Here is a 24,607-nt window from a genome sequence, read left to right as displayed (position 1 = left end):
TGGCTAAGGCGTTAAAGTGGAGAATATTCCTAGCATCTCACTGTTAAATGGGGGACAGAGAAGTAAGGCACACACTTAAAATGACCCTCTTGTGAGCGTCACCAACCATCATTATTGCATGTGCCAGAAAGGGAAGTGCCCTTCTGCATGGGGTCATCTATGCCGGCTTCATGGAAGACAGAAAGAAACAGAATCAAGGGAGGCAGCCATGGACGGAGAAAAGTGATAGCTCACGTCAACTGAGCACACACCATGTGCCTGGCACGGTTCTTAGTGTCGTGTGTATTAACTATTTAATTCTTACAGTAGTCCTGTGAGGTAGGTGTTATTCTACTCTCCATTAGACAGATGAGAAACTGAGGCACCAAGGGATTAAGTAATGGCCAGGATGGCACAGGTGATCAGCACCAAGGCAGAGCTCCAAACACAGGCAGCCTGGCTAGTCCCTTAGCCACTACACTATACTGCCCCCTGATGGTCAATCAGGCATTGCAGATGAAGCACGCCATATGGCAAAACCATGATCACGTGCAAGGTCATGTTAACTAGAATTCCCATTTGTGTGGACTAAATGTTCTTCTTTAAAAGAAACAGAAGAGAAAGTCAAAAACCAGCTTGCAGGTCACATGCTAAAAGCCTTTCAATGCCATGTGAGTTTGAACTTGCTTGTGTCGTCCTGAGATCAATGCTGCTAAACCATGGTCAGGTCACAATGCTGATATCAGTCTTCTGAGTCACCGGGGAAAAACTGTTGAAGTTGTGCACTGCACACAGGAACCTAGCTGCACAGACAGGTGGGGCCTGGCATCTAGCCTACACATCTGTCCAAACCAGGGGCCCTGGCACAATGGACATCTACTTGGAGAGTCCACCCTTTTATTTATTTTTTAATTTTTTAAAGTGTATTTATTTGGAGAGAGGGGGAGTGGGGAGAGAGAGAGAGTCCACACAAGCAGGTGAGAGGCAGAGAGCAGGAGATACAGAATCTCAAGCAGGCTCCACGCCATCAACAAAGAGCTCCATGTGGGGCTTGAACTCACAAACCACAGGACCATGACCTGAGCTGAGATCAAGAGTCAGACACTTAACCCACTGCACCGCCCAGGTACCTTAAGAGAGTCCACTTTTTAAAATTTGCGCAAAGTCCTATACTAGCTAGCAGCAACCCACCCATCTTCTCTGCAAGGTTGTTTGCTAGTAAGAAACTGAGAGACCTTTCCAGAAACTATTACTGAGAGCATCCTCCGTTTCAGGCAATGAACTGGATGTTTAAATGCTCTGACTATCCTAATCTTCTTTTCTAAATTTGGTTAATGTTTATTTATTTTTGAGAGAAAAAGAGGGACAAAGTGTGAGCAAGGGAGAAGCAGAGAGAGAGGGAGACACAGAACCCGAAGCAGGCTCCAGGCTCTGAGCTGTCGGCACAGAACCCGACGCGGGGCTCAAACTCACGAACTGCAAGATCATGACCGGAGCCAAAGTTGGATGCTTAATCGACTGAGCCACCCAGGCACCCCATGACTATCCTAATGCTTACACGACCCAGCAAGGCAGGTTATAACATCCCATTACAGAAAAAGACTAAACGCCAAGAGAAGCTATGTCACTCACTCAAGGCAGCAGGGCCAACATTCAAATCCAGGTCGGACACCAAAACCGGTGACAGTTCACTGCTCCCGCCCTACCCCTTCCACATGCAAACTGACCCAAAACTTCAACCTTTTGACACTAGGCGGCTAACCTGCCAGTGCCAGAGGGAAGCTGGCCAGCTGGTTCCTAGTCAACCACAACAGGACCGAAAACACCCCTGAAACCTCCTTGCAGCCACAGGGGGGTTAAGAAAGTCAGCGCCTGGGCTGGAAGAGCAGAGACAGACGGAGTGGACTGCCGTTGGCTTTGAATCCCACAGGAACTAAAGCACGGGAGACAGGTGAACGGTGTTCCTGGCAGCAGACGAGAGTGAAAATAAAATCTATTCTAAGCTGCCAGCTCGCACCTCTCCTTCAGCTTAACAAGTGTATTACTGTCGAATTTGCAGCTACGGACATGCCACTTATAGTTCAAAACCATTTCTGTTTCAGCCTCAACTCACTCAGTCAGGACTAGCAGGGAAGGATTTTAAAAAAAGAAAAAAACATACCTTCCGAGCATTGTTCTCCAAGTGCATCTGAAGTCACTGTGACTCGGGCGTGAAGATGGTCAGGGAGTTCCCCAGAGGGCTCTCTCAGTTCAGCAAGGAGGGCATTTTGCCGTATTGCCACCCCCTGGTCCTTAACAGATAGCTCTTTTGAAACAGAATTTTTTTTCCTCTGAAATTGTTTTGAATTTCAAACGTCAAACAGCCTCCAGAAAATCCTGGTTGAGGGCATAGGATCCTTGCTGAGCCAAAAGAAAAAAAGAGATGATTTTGAATTAAGGTACTTCCTCACTTGAAGAGATGCTACATGGGGACCAGCAGATGGATGTATAGTTAGAGAACCAAGAGATTCATTGTAAGAAGGTGAGAAAAGGAAGGGAGCCCTCCTGCATGTGCTGTGTCCAGTGCTGTTCTAAGACACTTAGACTTATTCGTTCACTTATTTTTTTTTCTATTGTTTTATCGTTTTTTTTTAAATATAATTTATTGTCAAGTTGGCTAACATACAGTGTATACAGCGTGCTCTTGGTTTCGGGGGTAGATTCCCATGATTCCTTGCTTACATACAATGCCCAGTGCTCATCCCTAACCAGTGCCCTCTTCAATGCCCATCATCCATTTTCCCCTCTCACCTGGCCCTCCCATCAACCCTGTTTGTCCTCTGTATTTAAGAATCTCTTATGGTTTGCCTCCTTCTCTGTTTGAAACTAGTTTCCTTCCCTTCCCTTCCCCTATGGTCTTCTGTTAAGTTTCCCAAGTTCCATACATGAGTGAAAACATACGACATCATATGTTATTCGTTCATTTAAACATCACAACAGTCCAGTTGGGCAAATAACCGATTTTCATCCTCACTTTGCAGAGGAGGAAATGGAATCATTAAAGAGGTTAAGCAAGCAAGTCACCCAAAGTCAAAAACACTGGGAGTAGGGCTCTGGTTGGATCTAAGCAGTTTGGACCTAGAGGCTGTGCTCCTAACCACAACACCATACAGCCTCTTGGTGCTGGGTGTGCTTTCTGGGACATTCGTGAGGACAAATTCTCACACAGCTGGATGGAGGAATGCTTAACAAAGGCACAAGCTACACACTGTGGGTGCACACAGGGTGAAGTGAGAGAGAGTGGGAAGGTAGGGATCCCTTCACAGATTGGGAAGCTTTGGACAGGGTCTTGAGAACTCGGTCAGATTTTGAAAGGTTATAGATAAGAGGAGAGCCTTTTAGATGGTTCCTTCTCTTGATTCTGTGAAACCCTCCAACTTGGCCAACCAGTGGGACTTCAACATGTCTGAAACTCTTCCCTTCCTTCCAAGCCTGCTTTTCTTCCATTCTGCCTCTGATGGCGGCCCCTTCACTCACCCAACTTAGAATAGGCTTTGATTTCACCCCCTCAATATCTCGCCAATAATTATCCTGTCCTCCACAGTCTTATCTTGAGAATAAGCCAATTTAACAGGAGGGCTTGGCCTGAGGAACACAAAGGGGAGTCTCTGAGAAAGTCTCTGTGGGAAATACCACAAAGTCAATTCATGGAGAGCAAGCACACGGGGGAACAATTCAAGAGACGGTTTCTTAGACTTGGTGCTCCCTAACTTGTGCAAAATGAATTCATCTTCCTGGACTTCAAATGCCCCTTCTGTAAAATGGTGGGTGAAACAGGAAAGAACAGAAGTTGGTGGACTAAATTATTTCTAGGTCTCCTCTTAGTTAAAACATCCTGTCATTCTTTGCCTTCTGTCCCATCGCCTCCATGCTTATTAATCCTCTTCCCATCCTATGTAAGTTATGAAGCCAGACAGAGCTTGAGGTACCTGTGAACTTTGTTCCCTACAAGGTCAGGAGCCCTAGGAAATTAGCTCACTGAGGTCATCAGGTCTCCACCCTAATTTCAAGGTGAGTCCATTCATACCTCTATCCTAGACCAGAGGGAAGGTCTAAATGACCTGAACAAAGCTTCCTTTTCCATGAACCACACTCTCATTCCTGCCTAGGTCCCTCAAGAGGAAGGCTTCTCCCCAAAAGAGGTATTCCTGACTTGTCCTATCAAGCCAGCCACATAGGAAAGAAAAAAGAAAAATCCAGATAAGACAGAGAGAGAGGAGAGTCCGAGACAAAACGAGAGAAAGGACACCATAAATCCCTCACATTTGAAACAAGAAATCCCAGAATGGAAAGGTACCCAAATACAGTAAAAAGTTGATTTTCTGTCCAAATATTCTGTACCACCACCATCACCACCATCCTTTCCCCCACCCCCTGCCAAGATCACAGCTCCAGACTGCTTTCAGAAGTGAAATTGTGCCACAATGGTCCAGTGCCAAATAAACAGTAGGTATACAATCAATAACTGTCAAGTAAGGAACAAATACATTAACATTGTAATGTTCCTCTCAACAATACTTTAATAACAAAATCCAATTCAAGGCATCATAAATATTTGACCAAAGAAAACAAGTTTCCTTCCTTCTTTCCTTCCTTCCTACTTTCCTTCCTTCCTTCCTTCCTTCCTTGCAACTACTTGTGCTCTGGGTCTCTGTTCATTTCATTTTTATTTTTGTTTTAGAAGCTTGTTGATTTAAAACATACTATTATCATCACATTTATCCTATCATTGAGGAAAGAGAGTTTTAGAGCTCCAGGTACTACTGATTGCCAAGTCACAGATTATGAGGGGAGCCAGGGAGCAAGTCTTGTTCTGCCTCACTTCCAAGCTGGTACTTTCTCCACTCACCTTGCATCGCTAGAGAGAAATGTGAACAAAGTCCGAGAAAAATAGACTCACATTTTAACATCTTCCTTTCCTCCAGCTTGCTGAGAAAGGAGGAACGTTGCTTTTCTGTTTGCCTGTTCGATATATGCCTCTTAGACGCCATGTCAAGAGGGAGATTGTGTTTCTTTAAGGAGTATCCCTTTCCCCATTTCCAGAAATGATGACTTTACCACAAGGCTAACATTGCATTACTATGGATTTTTTTTTTTTTACTTAATTGAAATGAATGAGTTTTTCAGCTAGACTCCCTCCTCCTAAGAATCTGTCTTAAGATGCTGGAGGTGCTATCAGTCACATTTAGTTATTCTTTTTCATTCCAAAGAATAGGGACAAACAGCCTTCTTTCTGGGGTGTGATGATGGGGGAGAGGACAACAGTGTTTGCCTTTTGCCTTGCCTATCTCTGTCACTATAACTAAATCTATTCCACTTATAGTTTAACTTTCCACACCCCCGTTGATTCTTTTATTATTTATTATTGAAGTATAATTGACACACAATGCCATATTAGCTTCAGGTATACAACATATTGATTATTGATTGGACAATTCTGTACATCACTCAATGCTCACATCCCCATTGATTTTTTTTAATTTTTTTTTAACGTTTATTTATTCTTGAGACAGAGAGAGACAGAGCATGAACGGGGGAGGGGCAGAGAGAGGGAGACACAGAATCGGAAACAGCCTCCAGGCTCTGAGCCATCAGCCCAGAGCCTGACGCGGGACTCGAACTCACGGACCGCGAGATCGTGACCTGGCTGAAATCGGATGCTTAACCGACTGCGCCACCCAGGCGCCCAAGTAAGTTTATCTTTAAAGTCCCCTGTCCTGTTGGTAGGACCTTTCCCAACCTTGCCCGTGTCTGAGGTGGAGAATCCTGTCTCATCCTGAAGTTTAGTATCACAAAGCCCATGTGAAACTCATCTGAGCTGCATACTCTAGCTTTAACAATGATAATACCTCATTTTGCCATTCACTGGATTCCTGTTTTTTTCTCAGTTGGTTCAGAACACGGGCATGGGAAAAAGAGGATTTGCATATGGATTTATGCCAACAGTCCTCAAGAACTGCAACCACTTCCATTTTCCTTTTCCTTTGGAATGTGTATTCATTTTTTTTTTGAGAGAGAGAGAGAGAGAGACAGAGAGAGCGAGACAGCAAGAGAAGGCATGAGTGGGGAGGGGAGAGAGAGGGAGACACAGAATCCAAAGCAGGCTCCAGGCTCCGAGCTGTCAGTGCAGAGCCCGATGCGGGGCTCAAACCCAAGAATCATGAGACCATGACCTGAGCCAGTCAGACACTTAACTCAACCACGTGGGCACCCCACCCTCTTCCATTTCCTAACCTGTAAGCAGTGGCTAAAGGAAGGGAGCAAACTCAGCTATCTGGGTGGAACATGAAGGGCACCTGTAGATACCAGCTACCAAAAGTCCCTTCCTTTTAATGTTGGGGGCAGGAAGGGAATCCTGGCTTCCTTTCTGGACCCAGTCATCAAACCAGCACCATAAAACAACTGTCAAACAGGAATGAAGACCCTTCCACACTCCCCTCATGAGCATAAGTGTTCTTTACTGACCCACTTTACAGATTAGGCACCTGTCTGGGCTGCACCTCCCTCACCTATGCAGATAGAGGTGCCTCTCACCTCATAGGCTTATGGAGGACAGAATGAGGTAAAAGATGCAAAGTACTTAGTTTCTGGCATTCAAAAGATCTCAGTGAAGTTTCTCTAGGTTTGCTACTTCTTCAGTTTTGTTTTTATTTCATATTGTTACTGTGTTGCTGTAACAATGACACTGAGTCCCAGTAGGTTATGTATCCCGTGCAAACATTCATTTCACTATCTGCCATCTGTTGGCTTTGACGTCTTGCCCATCTTTCCTTGGTTGCCAGCGTGATGGCAAATTAGCCTAGGTGGACAGATCTCCCTTTTATGGAATGTTGTGAGAGCCCTAATCATTTTTTTAAGTGATCACCTTTAATTAAGAGAGACAGGACTTCCATGTGCCAAGAGTCCTCACTCAGTCCCACATTGATTGGTGAAGCTGTTAATGGTACCAGCCTATAAATAATTATGCCGCCTTCAAAGTCAGCATTTCTGTTATCTCCAGCATCATCACTAATGTGTCTAAGGTGAGGGAGGCAAGGAACGAGGGAAGGGCCTGGCATGCCCTTCAAGGCAGTTCCACTCTCTGGAGGCCTGGGGGACCCACTGGGCACTGGGAGCAGATCAGATAAGGAGGAGGCAATGACTTTAAGAGAATAATAGTTTAGAGCCAGATACTGTAGTGGTAAGGGTCTTAGCCTCTAAGTTGGGGGTTCTGGGTTCAAGTCACGTACTTGCCACTAACTCGCTGCATAAACTCTGGCAGCAGAAAGGAACTAACATTACCAACTGTTACTCCTCCAGGCTCCTAATGGCATGATTTTATTTCACCTCTTTAATGCCACCACGAGAGAGAGAGACATTGCCCCCCCCCCCCCACCGATTTACAAGGAGTAAAAATTAAGCTCAGACTAGTGAATACTTACTCGAGGGCACACAGCTAGAAAATGGCAGATATGAGATTCAAACTCTGCAGACCGGCTCATTGCACCACATCCTTCTGTCTCCAAGAGATCACGCTCCTAAACTACAAGGAGAGGAGCTGCCTCCACACCACAATCCCGTATATTCCCACGCTACCTCCTCTAAGATGCTGCCTCTGACCCCAGCTAGATGTGACATCTCTTAGCTCTTTACAAGTCAGGGTTGTAATCAGTGAGAGGAATCTTGTCAGCCCCTTGCCTCAAATATACCAGCTCTTTTTAAAGAGCCATTTTGTTTGTGCCTATAATGGATATACATTAGTAGGTCTTCCCAGAATCCCTCTGTTCCACTGGGAAAAGCATCTTCTTTTCCTGGAGTTTCTCCTCCTGTAATTTCAGCTGTGACCCTCAAGGGGGCACTGCTATCTTCTTACAAACCCAGTGTCCTTGATTACATCAAGTTCAAGCCAGCCAATGATGAGGCCACATCTCCCATCCTGTATCCATTCTCCAGTGATTGGCCCAATGGTGAAATAAGCACAATAGGGTGTCTGCAAGTGGAAGCAACTAGATGCAAAGTGCAGAGCCCATTGGTGGCTGTGTCCTGTGCCGTGGGGGGTAGCAGTGTGCACTGGAACAGACGGCAGCACAGATGGGAAACCGAGTCAAAGAAAATCCAGGCAGTGCTCAAATCCTCCATATCAGCTTCGCTGCACCCCTACACTGCCTGCCATCTTGTGGTTCAGCTGCCACCAGGGTACCCTTGAAACAAATCATGTTCTGCCTGCCTACGCTCACTGGGAACTAACGTATCTTCACATAATATCTACCCATCCATCTCGGGGCACACGTCCCTTCAATCCTCGCTATTCATGGATTCCATATTTGCAAATTTGCCTACTTGTTACAATGTATTTGTAACCCCAAATCAATACTCACAGCACCTCTGCAGTAATTAACAGACATGTGCAGATGTGCAGAGAGATGAAAAATGGGTCTCCTGACACGCATGTTCCCAGCTAAGGTCGAACCAGACAGCAACACTCTGCCTTCTTGTGTCTGCTCTCATAGTATAAACAAACAAGTGTCCTTCTCACAGGCTACGTAGCACTACGTTTTTTACTTTTTATTTTTTGTTGACAACTTCACCATTTAAAATGACCCTTAGCCTAGCACTGAAGTGCCATCCGGTGTTCCCGGCGGGGATGTACCTTAGGGAAAAAAATAGGTGTGTTAGATAAGCTTCATTCAGGCATCAGTTACAGTGCTGTTGGGCCACGAGTTCGATGTTAATGAATCAACAATATACATCAAATTAGATGTCTTTAGGCAGACACACATACAAAAAACAAAGGTTATGCATTGATGACTTGATGAAAATGTTGTGATCAGAGGCTTGTAAGAACCTAAACCTGTATTTCCCCTTGGAGCAATGGCTGAGTGTTTGCAATGACTTTATAGAATATTACTGTGAATAATAAGAATCATCTGTATACATAGTATATACTATATATACCTATGTGTGTATGTGTGTATACACACACATATATAGGTGTGTGTGTGTGTGTGTGTTTACACACACAATTAGTGGTATTGTGTATATTGTATATACACTAACTGTATATACATATACACACTACATAGACATAGACATATGTGTGTATGTGAGAGAGAGAGAGAAAGAGATTTATCGTAAATATTTTCCAACAATGTGTTGGAGAACAGGAGCAATTTCTTACATATTTCTGACCTCTTTCCTCACCACTACGCTGCTTCATTCTTAATATTGAGTAAAAAGGGGCACCTGCGTGGCTCAGTGGGTTGCACGTCAGCTCTTGATTTGGGCTCAGGTCATGATCGTGGGTTCAAGCCCCACATCAGGCTCCGCACTGAGCATGCAGCCTGCTTGAGAGTCTCTCTCTGTCTCCTTCTGCCCCACTCCCCCACTCGCATGTCCTTTCTCTCTCTAAAATAATTTTAAAAATTGAGTCAATAAATGTCTGCTGAGTGAAAAAATGTTGGCCATCTCACTTTCCCTAACAGATGCGAGTTACCAAGCACCTATTTATAACCATAGAACATATATTGAGGCAACCCTGCTGGGATGATACCAATCAATCCCACAGGAAAGACAACTGCTTATCCTGGGTTTGCCCATTGTCAGGACACCGTGCCTGAGGATGTACGGACCGCGGTCTCCACACCAAATCAAAGACCTGGAGAGTACCTTCAAGAGGAAGATGTGAAATAGAGAATGCGGACTTTGGAGGTCCAAATACCTGAGTTCAGTCCTTGGCTGCACACTCTGGGCCTTTGGCTTGTCACTTAGTACTCCCTCCATGAAATATTCCTCTTGGTATGAGAAGGTGCTCTCGACTCACCGATGTCCAGAAACCCTTTGTGCTGTGTGCCCATGGGGATGTCCCTGCAGTCACTCAGAGGATGGGGCAGTTCTAGAGAACAACACTCTCACTGCCTCCCCTCGTATCTGCTCATACCACGGGAGAGACGAGAAAGTTCTGTGTGACTCCACAGAGCACCGCCATGCAAAAATGGCTCCAAGAGGCCTTGAGCCTACAGCTGGTTGCTCAAACTGGCAGAAATAAACAGCCAAAGACAGAGCTAAAGAGGTGCCCAGGGCGGAGAGGAGACCGAGTAATTAAAAGCCCTGGTGAGAATTCTGTGATAAGGGGCAAGGTGAATCATGGCACGATGGGCAGACGTCATCCTGAGGCTAGTCTCAAATTAGGAGAACAAACAGACAACTCCCTGCGGAACCTTCAGTGATCTGGAGAGCCAGGCCTCTGGGGCCAAGCCTCCTGTGCACTCACTGAAGCTGCTGACTACTCAAATTCCGTGCATAAAAGAGAATAAGTGCTTACATAAGGCCCAAACACTTTTTAGTCGGCAAAGCACTTTCCTTATACCGTCTCATGTTTGATTCTCTCAAATACTCTAGAAAGTAGACAACTGAGATTTTACCGAAGAGGAAATCAAGGCACAAAATTGAGGTGAATTGCATGAGGCCACGTTGCCAGTAAGGGGCAGAGCTGGGGCTCGAACTCCGGTCGCCTGATTCTAAGCCCAGGGCCCTCTCTGCCCACCATCACTATCCCCACTAAACTTAAGGACACTGGGGACTGAGCAGCAAGTTCTGGGCTCCTTCAAAGGAGACCAGCAGCGATAAGCCTGCCTGCCTGTACAGACAGCAAAGAGACTGGATGCCTACAAAGGACAGTTTTCAGGCTGGACCCAAACATATTATCATGGAATGGTAGAAAACACTTTCAAATATTTCCCTGGCAATTCCAATGCACAGCCAGGTTGAGAACCACTGGGTCAAAGAGTGTTTCTCAAATGTTGGCAGCAGAATCACCCGGAGAATTTGTTGAAACACAGATGGCTGCCCCCGCCATTCCCCATCGCCACTTGCATTTCTGATTCAATGGGTCTCAGTGGGGCCTGTTAATTTTCACTTTTAATAAGTTGCCAGGTGGTTCTTATTGATATGGCTGGCTCAGGGACCACACTTTGAGAACCACTGGGTTGGAGTGTAGGGTGCAGTCTTGCCTCTCCCTTCTCAGCCCCACCAGCTTGCAGGGACATTTCTTTCCAGGCAACTGCTCTCTCAGTGGTAAATTGTGCAATGGACTCAGACTCTCTGTAGTGAGGTGTGCAACTTTTTTAAAGGAACCCCAAAACTGCTAAGATTGAAGCCCTATTTCCCGATCCCACTGTGCTTGAAATGATACTAATCTTTCTTTTTTTTAATTTTTATTTATTTTTGAGAAAGATACAGAGAGCAAGCAGGGGAGGGGCAGAGAGAGGAGACAGAATCCCAGGCAGGCTCCACACTGCCAGCACAGAGCCCTTGGCCAGGCTTGAACTCATGAACTGCGAGATCATGATCTGAGTTGAAATCAAGAGTTTGATGCTCAACCAACTGAACCACCCAGGCGTCTCACCCCTTTTTTAAATGAAGCTAATATTTCTGATCCCTTGTACAATTTTTCCATCATATCTGTACTCAAAAGAGGCAGACAAAGGTGTTATTTGTAGGTACTCTTCAAGTTCCAATGAAAAAGAAGACAATTTTCTGACCTTTGAGCTTGATGCTAGATTGGATGAAACTTTTAGGGATCTCAGGGTGAGAGTGAGTGCATTTCACATATGTGACCAGGAAGACTGGCTGTGACAGATGAAATCACCAGCCCAATGCTTCATTCCCTTGCAGCAATTATGCATCCACAACTTTACCATGGCATCAATGGCTTCAAGGCCCCCCATGCCTTGACTTAACCTTGCTCGATGGAGTATCAGCACATGTGACATGGTCAGGATTTTTTTTAATGTTTATTTATTTATTTTTGAGACAGAGAATTTTTGAGACTCGAGCAGGGGAGGGGCAGAGAGAGAGAGAGAGAGAAGGAAGGAAAGAGACAGAGAATCTCAAATAGGCCCTGTGCTGACAGCATAGAGCTGGATGTAGGGCTCAAACTCACAAACAGTGAGATCATGACCTGAACCAAAGTCAGACGCTTAACCGACTGAGCCTCCCAGGTGCCCCGACATGTCAAGATTTAAAATAGGTCTGCCTGTTTGGATCTTCCTCTTGTTCTCTGAACTGCATCGCTCTAGAGAGGACATGTCTTAACCATGTCCCAAGAAGGAGGATGTGGAACAAAGCTGACCTGACTAACACTCAGATATGCAGACCAAGAGGAGCCATCCCAGCTGATCTGAGAGCACTTGAGTGAGAAATGCACGATTATTAAACGCCCATTGCGCTTGGGTGCAGCATTAACATAACCATTGCACTTGGGGGTGGACTGTGATGCAGCATTAACATAAGAATTCTTGACTAATGCAAGAGGGACAACAGATATCCCAAATGATATTTTAAAAGATACAGAGGAATGGAAATATTTGGAGAAGTTATGAATGGTTCAGGGTTTTCCACAGAAATGGAAATAATAGAGTGTGGAGTGTATGCGTGTGTGTGTGTGTGTGTGCGCGCGCGCACATGCTTTTAGGGCAGCAGTCATGGTCTAGCCCCTCACTAGAGTCAAATAAAGCTAAGCCAATTACTAGCAACCTAACTTCTCTATGCCTCAGTTTCCTTTTCTAGAAAGAGGGCCAATAATAATAATACCCACTTTTATGGGGCTTTTAAGGAGCAATGAATAAATGGATACACATTGTGTACTTAGAATAATCTGGCACATCAGAAGTGATATGTGTTTGTTACTATTGCTTACATCAGAATTTTTATTTCAACGTTTATTTTTTTTTTTATTTTTTGGGGGACAGAGAGAGACAGAGCATGAACGGGGGAGGGGCAGAGAGAGAGGGAGACACAGAATCGGAAACAGGCTCCAGGCTCTGAGCCATCAGCCCAGAGCCTGACGCGGGGCTCGAACTCACGGACCGCGAGATCGTGACCTGGCTGAAGTCGGACGCTTAACCGACTGCGCCACCCAGGCGCCCCTACATCAGAATTTTTAAATAGCATCAAATACTAAGAGAAGTCAGGACATATTCAAGTGTTAGTGTATGATGGGAATTTTGAACTTATATTTTACATTCTACTAAATTATAATTTAAAATTAATATAAAGTAGGGGCACTTGGGTGGCTCAGTCAGTTAAGTGTCCGACTTCAGCTCAGGTCACAATCTCACTGTCTGTGAGTTCGAGCCCTGCATTGGGCTCTATGCTGTCATCTTGGAACCTAGAGCCTGCTTCAGATTCTGTATCTCCCTCTCTCTGCCCCTCCCCGGCTTGCACTCTGTCTCTCTCTCAAAAATAAAAACAATAAGCATTAAAAAAACCAAACACATAAAATATATTCTTGGATGTTTAAGGTCTCATGTGTTTAACCTTTGTGAAATGGAAATGACCCAGAGAAAGATAGGACTAACGGTAAGTAACGTAATAAAAGTTGATGTTGTTTCAATAAACAGTAACCAAGAATGCAAGGAAAGGAAGCACATATCTGTGGTAGCACAAAGCAAAACTTCTTGATTGAATCCATGTGGGAGGGGTGCATGGTTACATAGGTATACATGGTGAGAAGTGAAATCATATGTTCATGCAAAAATCTGTACACAAATATTCATAGCAGCGTTATTCATAATAGTAAAAAAAGTAAAAACAACTCAAATGTCCAACAATGAATGGATAAGTAAGATTTGGTATCCATATAATGGAATATTATTCAGCAATAAAAAGCAATGAAGTGTTGATATATTCTACTACATGGACGAATCTTGAAAACACTGTGCTAAGTGAAAGAAAGAAATCAGTCCCAAGACCACATACTATATAATTCAATTTACATGAAATGTTCAGAACAGGTACCTCTATAGAGACAAATATAGATAAGTGGTTGTCTAGGGTTAGGGTGCAAGGTGGGGGTGGACGGGAATGTAACTGCTAATGGGTGTGGGGCTTCTTTTTTGGGTTAATGAATATATTCTAAAATAGATTATGAAAATGATTGTATGACTCTGTAAATAGACAACAACAACCAAACGGTGCACTTTAAATGGGTAAATTGTATGGTATGTAAACTACATCTCAAAGAAAAAAAAAAGGAAGTCTTGAGCCCATGTAAACAAAAGTCTTTCAAGATTTATGACAATAATAGGATCAGAAAAATAATTCAAAGCACAAATCATTTCAAAAAGGTCACCTTAAATTGATAAAATATTAATTCCAGAGTTAAGATAAAAGAATCATACATTTCAAAGGTCAAAAAATAAGGCAAAAATATGAAGAAGCTTTTCTGTATTAGATGAGAAATTTACAAATACACAGCTCTTGTGAAAGACTTCAATGCACCTCTCTCAGCCCTTGACAGAAGAAGATGTGGATGTGAAAGGAAAAGCATGATGGAGAAGATTTAATAATTTACACAGTGTGATAAAATTAATAAAATATATATGCAATTATATTAACATCAAACAGAAAATATACTTTTGTAAGCATTCATGTGGTGTTTACAGAATTTAATTATACGGTAGAAATTGTAGAGGCCATATTCTCTGGCAACATTGCATTAAAGCTAGTGTAATCACAAAGTGTAATCAAAACAATGTGAGAAAACCTCTTGGAAATTAAACAACATTCTATTAAATAAGGATTGGTTCAAAGAGGAAATAAAAATTATAATTACATGCTATCTAGAAAATAGCAAAAATGAGAACAATATTTATCAAACCCAATGGAAAAGGTTACCCTTTACCTAAAGTCAAGCCCTTTAAAAGCTGTCATTATTAAATAGAAAATCATGTAATTAGAGTAACTAAGGATTTAATTTTTAAAACGAACTAAAATAACATCAGGAAAGGAGAAAATGATAATGTTGAAGGCAGATATTTGTGAAGTACAAGTAAGTAAAATGGAATTCTTAATTAAACTCTGGAAGGAATTCCTGGACTTTCCAACACTAAGACTATGACAACAGAAGTCCAGGGAGACATCTCAGAACAACATACAAAATGCTGGATGAAATATGGGGCTTGAGCTTTTGAATACATCATTCAGCTGGAGAGGAAGCAAGAGAAATCATAAAAGGCCAAAAACAAAATAAAAAGAACAGATACAAAGAGATAAGTGAGCCTCGTAGCACCATTTGCCCTCAGGACTTAGGTCATCTGCTGCTGACCTAGACCGTAGGTTCTAAAGGATTCCATGTATCATGGGGACAAGACACATAATCAAAGGACAAAACCTGAGATACACAGTTGGGAGACCCTTGCATAAAGCCAACCCCTCTAAGGGCAACACCATCCTCAGCGAATTAAAATTACACACAGACACAGAGACACACACGCGCGCACACACACACACACACACACACACCTTCAGAGATAAACAATATGGATTCTGGTCCATACTGGCTCAGGTTTCTGTGAAAACCAATAATGAAAAACAACAAAACAAAAGGGTGCCTGGGTAGGTTTCTTGGTTAAGCGCCCGACTTCAGTCCAGGTCATGATCTCACAGCTCATGAGTTCAAGCCCCACATTGGGCTCTGCACTGACAGCTCAGAGCCTGGAGCCTACTTCAGATTCTGATTCTGTGTCTCCCTCTCTCTCTGCCCATCCCCTGCTCGCTCTCTCTCTCTCTCTCTCTCAAATCAATAATACAACATTAAAAAATTATTTTAAAAAAAGATTCAAGATTTAATCCCATGAATCCTTAATGCCAAGTTTACACTTGCATGAGTTTTAACTACCTAGACCATTGTCCTCAAAAATAAAATAAAATTATAAAGTGTTCTGGAATGATAATTTTCCCTAAGCCACTGGCAATAGCAAATGTATTCCTCTCTGGAATTCACACACCCAAAATTCCCACTGATAACACTTCTCAAAACATCATCTCATAATCATAAATCACAGGACTTATGTGGGAATTAGGCATCATAATGCAAGGCAGCAGAAACAACTAACCATACCCACAATGACTGAAGATACAGGAATATATAATCATATATGTAATTTATTTAAAATAAAGTCAAAGTGATCTATAGTTCAATGTAATCCCTATCAAAATGCCAATGGCTTTTTTTTTTTGCAAAAATAGAAAAATTCCTTCCTCAAATTCACATGGAAACTCTGAACAGCCAAAAGAATCCTGAGAAGAAAGAACAAAGTTGGAGGATTTATTTACATGTCCTGATTTCAAAACTTAATGCAAAGCTACAGTAATCAAAAGAGTGTGGTACTGGCATAATGGCAGACATAGACCAATGGTATGGAGAACCCAGAGATAAACGCTTGCAAAGATGTGACAATGATTTTCCTCAAGGGTGTTGAGATCATTCAATGGGGAAAATACAGTCTTTTCAATAAATGCCGCTGGGAAAACTGGATATCCACATGCAAAATAATGAGGTTGGACCCTACATTACACCATATATGAAAACTAACTCAAAATGGGTCAAAGATTTAAAATGTAAAAGCTAAAACTCGAAAACTCTTAGAAGAAACCGTAGGGGGGCAACCTTGTGACACTGGTTTGGCAATGACATCAAAAGTACAGGCAACAGAAGGAAAAACTGGTGAAATGGACTTCATCAAAATTTAAAACTTTTGTACATTAAAGGATGCTAGTGGGGCACCTGGGTGGCTCAGTTGGTTAAACGTCCGACTTCAGCTCAGGTCATGATCTCATGGTTTGTGAGTTCGAGCCCTCCGTTGGGCTCCGTGCTGACAGCTCAGAGCCTGGAGCCTGCTTCAGATTCTGTGTCTCCCTCTCTCTACCCCTCCCCAGCTTGCACGCTCTCTTTCTCAAAAATAAATAAACATTAAAAAAATTTTTATAGGGGCGCCTGGGTGGCGCAGTCGGTTAAGCGTCCGACTTCAGCCAGGTCACGATCTCGCAGTCCGGGAGTTCGAGCCCCGCGTCAGGCTCTGGGCTGATGGCTCAGAGCCTGGAGCCAGTTTCCGATTCTGTGTCTCCCTCTCTCTCTGCCCCTCCCCCGCTCATGCTCTGTCTCTCTCTGTCCCAAAAATAAATAAACGTTGAAAAAAAAAATTAAAAAAAAATAAATTTTTTATAAATAAAGGATGCTATTGACAGAGTAAAAAGGAACCCACAGAATGGGAGAAAATATTTACAAATCATATATCTGATAAAGGATTAATATCCACTATATATAAAGAACTCCTGCAGCTCAACAACAACAAATCAAAAGGTGGCAAAGGACTTGAATAGCCATTTCTCCAAAGAAGATATGTGGATGGTCAATAAACACATAAAAATATGCTCAACATCATTTCTTCATTAAGAAAATGCAAATCAATGGGGCACCTGGGTGGCTCAGTCGGTTGGGCGTCTGACTTTGGCTCAGGTCATGATCTCGCGGTCCGTGGGTTCGAGCCCCGCGTCAGGCTCTGTGCTGATAGCTCAGATCCTGGATCCTGTTTCAGATTCTGTGTCTCCCTCTCTCTCTGACCTTCCCCCATTCATGCTCTGTCTCTCTCTGTCTCGAAAATGAATAAACGTTAAAAAAAAAAAAGAAAAAAAGTGCAAATCAAAACCACAATGAAATATCACTTCATACCCATTAGGTCAGATACTAAACAAATAAACAAACATCAGAAAATAACAAGTGTTGGTGAGCATGTGGAGAAATTGGAATGCTTGTGCATTGCTGATGAGAATATAAAATGGTATAGTCGCTTCGGAAAACAATACAGTGATTCCTCAAACAATAAAACATAAAATTACCATATGATCCCTCAATTCCACTTCTGAATATTACGCCCAAAAGAATTGAAAGAGAGACCTGAACATATATATTTTTGTAACAATGTTCATAGCAGCATTATTCACAATAGCCAAAGGTGGAAAACCACACAAATGTTCATGACGAGATGAATGGATAAATAAAATGTGGTATATACATATGATGGAATATTATTCAGCCTTAAAAAGGAATGAAATTCTGATAGAAGCCTCACATGAATAGATCTTGAAGACATTATGCTAAGGAAAATAAACCAGACACAAAAGGGCAAATATTGTATGATTCCACTTACATAGGTACTAGAGTAGTCAAATTCATAGAGTAGAACCGTGGTTGCCAAGGACCAGGGAGAGGGGGCAAGAGGGAGGGGGAAGTTATTGTTTAACGGGTGCAGAGTTTCAGTTTGGGAATGATGAGCAAGTTCTAGAGCTGGATGGGGGTGATGGTCACCCAACAATGTGAATGTGCTTCATGCCACCGAACTACACACTCCAATTTTATACTATTTATAATTTCCCACAGTACAAAAAATATTGATTAGTTCTACACAGATATCATCCCATTGGGGGTGGGGGGCTAACTAAAAATGTTATGAATATCAAACCAAACGAAACCAAGTTACTGAAAGTATGATACAGGAAGGTAAGATCGCTACCACTAATACCCACGCGGACTTGAAAAAGTACCAAAAAGAGCTTCTAGAAAGAAATGTCTATATAATAATAACAAGTATAGACTCCCACAAGTTAAAGAGCAGATTAACACATCTGAACAGATGGCTAGTAAATAAAGATAGAGCTGAAGAAATTATGTAAAATTATGGAAAATGTAGCACGGAGGGACAAAAAGAAAAAAGTGTGAAAAAGAGGTTATAAGAATAGAGGAAAGGGAGAAAGTTTATTATGTGTCTAATCAGAGTTCCATGGGGAGATAATAAAGACAGAGGGGAAGATACAACATTTGACAAGGCAGTGGCTGAAACTTTGCTGAATACACGCAAAATCGCATTGCTTCAGGCTTGAAAACCCCAGCGAAACATGAGCAGGATGAAAAATAATAATAAAACTTACAACCTAAACTGGTCACAACCAAACTGCACAACATGGCATAAGGAAAATATCTTTTTTTTCAATTTTTAAAAATATTTTTATTTATTTTTGAGACAGAGAGAGAGACAGAGCATGAATGGGGGTGGGTCAGAGAGAGGGAGACACAGAATCTGAAGCAGGCTCCAGGCTCTGAGCTGTCAGCGCAGAGCCCGATGCGGGGATCAAACTCCCGAACCATGAGATCATGACCTGAGCTGAAGTCGGACGCTTAACTGACTGAGCCACTCAGGCGCTCCTAGAAGAAAAATATCTTAAAGGCTGATGGAGAAAAATAATAAATTGTACAGAAAACAATTAAGATGTCAGCTGACATCTCCCAGCAAAAAAAAAAAATGGAACCCTGATAGGGCTGATAGGGGTGGAATAACATTTTCAAATTTAGGACAGAAAATTACTGTTGACTTAGGATGTATACCCAGTAAAAATATCATGTCAACACTATGGCACAATGAAGACATTTTCATGGAAAAAAAACAAACAATCTGGCACAATTAAGACATTTTCATGGAAAAAAACAAACAATCTTTTATGCATAGACTCTTGCTAAACTTCTTATAAAGAATGACTTTAGAGGGTTCATTTTAGGAAGGAGTAAAACATCTCACAGCATATGCGTAAATGTACACATCGAAACAAACACTGATTAAACAAAAACAATGTCTCAATGTTAGACTTTAAAAGAAGGTAGACTAATGTGGTGGCTAGCAAGCAAACAAACCTCAAGAGAAGAGGGTGGGGAGGGGTTAGAATGCATTGTTCAGAAGGAGAATAATGATACTGATGAACTTCTGACTTTGTTGTAAGTATGTTAAAAGTTCTAGAGTAATCACTCCAGAATTGAAACAGAACACAGAATTTTCCAGATTATTAGAAGGGAAACGTGGAAATGGGGGAAGAGCACAATGAATCCAAAGGAGGAAGAGGTGTACAGAAAAGGTATGATAGCAATAAATCAAATATGTAGGAATCACCACCTACAAAACTCAACTAACCCCTCACAATATAGGACAGAGTTGTCAGATTAAAGTATAAAGACATGCCCTAGAGGCTTCTGGTGCAACCAGAACATGTGACATTGGACACTGAACTTTACTGTCTGAGCAGGGCATTCTGACCTGGCAGTTCATTAGAGGCTTGTATAAGGCCAGCTTCTGACTGATGAGACCTGGGCCTTCAAGCCTTAGAGCACGTGTTCTTTGATGTTGGCTGGTGAATTCAGCTGATGGTACCTTTATCTGCAGGCAAGTGGCTCTTTCTATAAAGGCAGCACAGATAAGGAGACGAATTCCAGAGCCCAGCAGCTGGGCTTTGATAATAGGCACATTATCAAAGTCAGCGACACAGTCAGAGATCTGAGGGGCACCCATCCGAGACTGCCATACTAAGCTACCTTCCTTACATTGGGTCATAAGTAAAAGCCAAGGGACCACAAGGACCTCTTCAAGGATAATGTCTGCTGTTCAGACGGCCTGGTAAGCAGAGGCACTGACCTTCTGTTCTCAGCAGGTGTGGGTCACCAGTAGATGTGCTCTACATGGGGCTACGAGACCAGCAGAATCAGCCTGGCCTGGAAGTCTGCTAGAAATGTAAATTCTTGGGCTGCACGCTTGAACTTCTGAATCAGAATCTCCAGTAGTAGTAGGTAGGGCCAGCAATCTGGGTTTTAACAAGCCCAGCAGCAGATTCGGATGCATACCGAAGCCTGAGAACCACCGGTCTACAGCAACAAGGGAAGTTTCTGGAACTCATGGGCTCTTAGCACTATGGTGGATTCAAGATGCAGATTGCTACAGCCTCTTCCACAGCACAGCTTTTCCTAGGCATCTGTGTCTGTAGCAAATAATCCATGATAGAGAAAACAGCATCTCTATCAGACTTTGAGGCATTTGGGAGAGGAGAAATATTTGCTGCGTTTATACTGTGCAACAGCTTTTTTCCATGTGTGCCTCTGAGTCCTATTGGAATTTCTAGCTTTTAAATGACTGGTATCCATCCTAGACATGAAGGACTGGGCAGCTGCCCCAATTTCCCTTTAATGATCTTACCCTAGAAGGAGACTGGGAGTTTAAAACTTGGAAAGGGTAAACAGAGGGTGTTTGGGCTGGCAAAAGTTAGAAACAAGACCAGTCTGCTCATAATCATCACTTTTACTTTACACTGCACTGGATGTTTCAGATGCCACAATTTAACAAAAAGCAATGAAAAATGGGAGAAGTAAAACAATCATTAGTTTCAGATTATGTTATTGTAATCCAGGGGAAAAAATCAAGTAAAAAAACTGAAAATAAGAAGAAAGTGCAGGAAGGTAGCTCAATATGGTGGTCATGAGTGGGCACCTCTCAGATCTGTGACTGCATCATCGACTCTGAACATATAACTACAGACCCAGCTGCTGGGCACTGGAATGCATCTCATTTGTGCTGAGGGCTGGCATACAAAGACAGGACCATTCCTAGGAGATGGAGGCTTCTGGAATACCTGATCCATAGGAATAGAATCCTGCATGGAATGACATCAGGCTGGGGTGACCACATCAAGGTAACAGAGGTGTTGGTGGGCCCATACTCATGGGTTCCACTGGTGGGCTCACATACTGAACCACCCAGAGGCAGTCTTCCTCATGGGACACTGCAGTGGCCTTCTAAAGCTTACATGGAATGCCAGATTTAGGGTAACACTGAAGACAATGGGGTACCATTCTTCAGGATGCAATGTATGTGTTAAATTAGAAAGCTTTGCATGATACTAGATCCCCAAATAGAAGGATGGGCCCAGAATGGATGAAGGGGTAGAAGTAGGAGCGGCTGTGTTTATGGACGCTCCCAATGACCTGCTGGGGTATTCTGTGCCTCCCATTCTCTCCGGACTCTGCAGGGTTTGAAGGTCTTATCTCCCAAGGAGGAACCTTGGCAGGAAACATAGCAAGGGTTCCATTGAGCTACAACATGTGGCTCTCACCATACTTGGGACTCCTGGGACAAGGGACCAGGGGTGAGGAGAATTGTCACTGGCAGGGGTAATGGATCTCAATCAGCATGAGGAGGTAGGGTTTTTACGCAGGAGGTCAGGGTGGAATAGTGTGGAATGCGGGCACCACTATAACTGACCAAGAAGGATACAATTATGAAGAGTTCATGTTCTTGTCAATGAGGGTTTGGGGCATACTACCAGAAGAGCCACCAACTTGCTGAGGGGAGTGGAGGGAATCCAGAATGGATGGAGAAGGGAGCAGATGAGTGTACTTACAGCCCTAAGATCACTACGGTGACAAGGGCTCCACTCCCTTCTATCTGCTGTGTTTTCCCTCAGGAGGAAAGACCCACAGGAACCATGGCAGAGCTGCTCCCAAGTCCATGTGGAGAAGTGCAATGCCAGGGGTGGACTGTGGTAGCCAAATGATGTGCTCTCAGACCTCAGGGTGCCTAATTGACCAGCTAGCCGCACTGCTTGAAATCCATCACCACATGCCTACAGAGAACATGTTGCCCACTGGCTGCTCTCACCAGGGCTGAGCGTTTCAGGGAAGATGAATGGCTCCCCTAACAGGCGACCTTGGCTTCAGGACCACCCCCCACCACCACCACCTCCAGTGGCCTTGCTGAACTTTCCTCAGAACTGGACTACACTCTGACATGCTTCCACCCAGCCTTTCTCTCCTCACTCAGTGTCACACCTACATCTCCCAGCCTCCCTCACTCTCAGAGCATTTCTGTTAATCAGTCTCTGGCATGTCTAACTCCCATCTTGGCATCTGCTTCTTGGAGTTAACATACGTAACAGAAAATTAACATATCTGTCATATACTCATCCAACAAGCTCTTTGTATCCTTCAACACCCATCAGCAATCAAGAGCAGACCCCATATACAATCACAATAAAAAAGATGAACTACCTAGAAAATAGAATAACAAAAAGTATTCAAAATGTACGTTTAGAAAAGACTTGTGGAAACAAACAGAATTACTGTGTTTTGGGATATGTAAATTCAATGTCATAAAGACTTTAATTCTTCTTATACAGTTTAGAGCTTTCACATAATCCCCATCGAAATATTAATGGGTTTTGTTTAACAAAATAGAAGTATTGATGGTCAAGTTTGTATGGAAAAAATTCAAATGCCTAGACAGACCATTTGGCCCTGCAGTCCCAACTTGGGGAAATGACTTCTACAAATGGTAAGTTATTGTAGCCTTGTTTATGATTGCTAAAGACTGGAAACAATGAAATACCTCTCAGTAGTGGACTGGTTAAATAGAATGTGGTGAATCCATACAATAGAATTTGCTATCCTGCTCAAAAGAAAAAAGAAAAGAAAGAAAAGAAAAACGAAGCTATCTACCTACTGATTTGCAAAGATCTACAAGTCACACTGTTAAGTGAAAAGAGCAAAGTAGATAAGAGTGTATATAACATGCTACACTTTGAAAAAAACATATGCGACACTTTGTGTATAAAAAGAATAAAATAAAAATATATAATCGTATCTGTGTGCATTTGCATAAAGAAGGTCTGGAAGTTATGGAAACTAACAAATGGTTAACTCTGACTCAGGATAATGGGGACTATATATAGTGAGAACAAAGTTGAAAACAAGACTTTGTCTTTGAACCATGCGTATAAATTACCTGTTCCCAATAATCGCACAACTTTATCTTTAAAATGCCACTGGGATTTCACACTGACTAGAATACTATTTCATACCCACAGTTTGGCAAAAATTAAAAAGCCTGGCAATGCTAAGTGTGGTGAGGGTGTGGGGTGTTCCAAAGCATTTCCAGTGTCTGCGTGAACTTGCTCAACCCCATCAGAAAAGAATATAACCTAGTAAGGTTAAACTCCAAATATCCTATGATCTGGAAATTTCTCTCCTTCTTATATATCTGAGAAAGGACACAGGGGTACTAGAAAATATGTGCAGGAATATTCATGGCAGCAGAAGTTGTCATAAAAAACACTTTATCTGGGGGCACCTAGGTGGCTCAGTCAGTTGAGCTCCCAACTCTTGATTTCAGCTCAGGTCACAATCCCAGGGTTGTACGACCGAGCTCTATGTTGGGCTCCGCACGGAGCATGGAGCCTGCTTGGGAATTCTCTCTCTCCCTCTCTCTCTGCCTCTCTCCTGCTCACATACTCTCTCTCTCTCTCTCTCCCTCTCTCTCTCTCTCTCTCTCAAAAAAATAAATAAGTAAAAAATTTAAAAAATAATAAAACACTTCATCTAGAAGTCCTTTCAAAACAGGATGGAGGAACTGTATTATAATTCATTTGTGGGAATACCATACTGCAGTGAAAAAGGATCAGCCCCACTACATGCATAAACTACAGCAAACTTCAAAAACTTGCAACTGAACAAAAAATCATATGGCATGGGTCATCTCACAAAAAGTTCAAAAATGGCAAAACTAAATTAGATCTTATTTAGAAAAAGTACCTATGTTACAAATATGCCACTGACTCATATGCTATTTCAGGATGTGGTTACTTCTCAGCAAGGGAGGAAAGGGCCATTTGGAGTGCATGAATCTGGGTAACCGGTATTATCTCTATTTACCTCAAAACTAGAATAAAATGTTTATTTTAGTTTTAGCACTTAAGTGTATCTCTATTTAAATGTAGTTTTTTTTTGTGTGTAGGATATATTTTATTGTTTTTTAAAGGTAAAATAATAATTCTTTCAAAGATTAGTAAAGTGGATACCTCTGACATATTAAATCAGGAAGAATAATTACATGAGGAAAGAAATCTTGCTACTGATGAGGAGGAAAAAAATAAAATAGTGAAAGACTATAAAAAACTTAAACTT

Source organism: Prionailurus bengalensis, chromosome B4 (genome assembly GCF_016509475.1).
Source record: "Prionailurus bengalensis isolate Pbe53 chromosome B4, Fcat_Pben_1.1_paternal_pri, whole genome shotgun sequence".
Classification (NCBI taxonomy): Eukaryota; Metazoa; Chordata; class Mammalia; order Carnivora; family Felidae; genus Prionailurus; species Prionailurus bengalensis.
Note: the sequence above shows the minus strand (reverse complement) of the source record.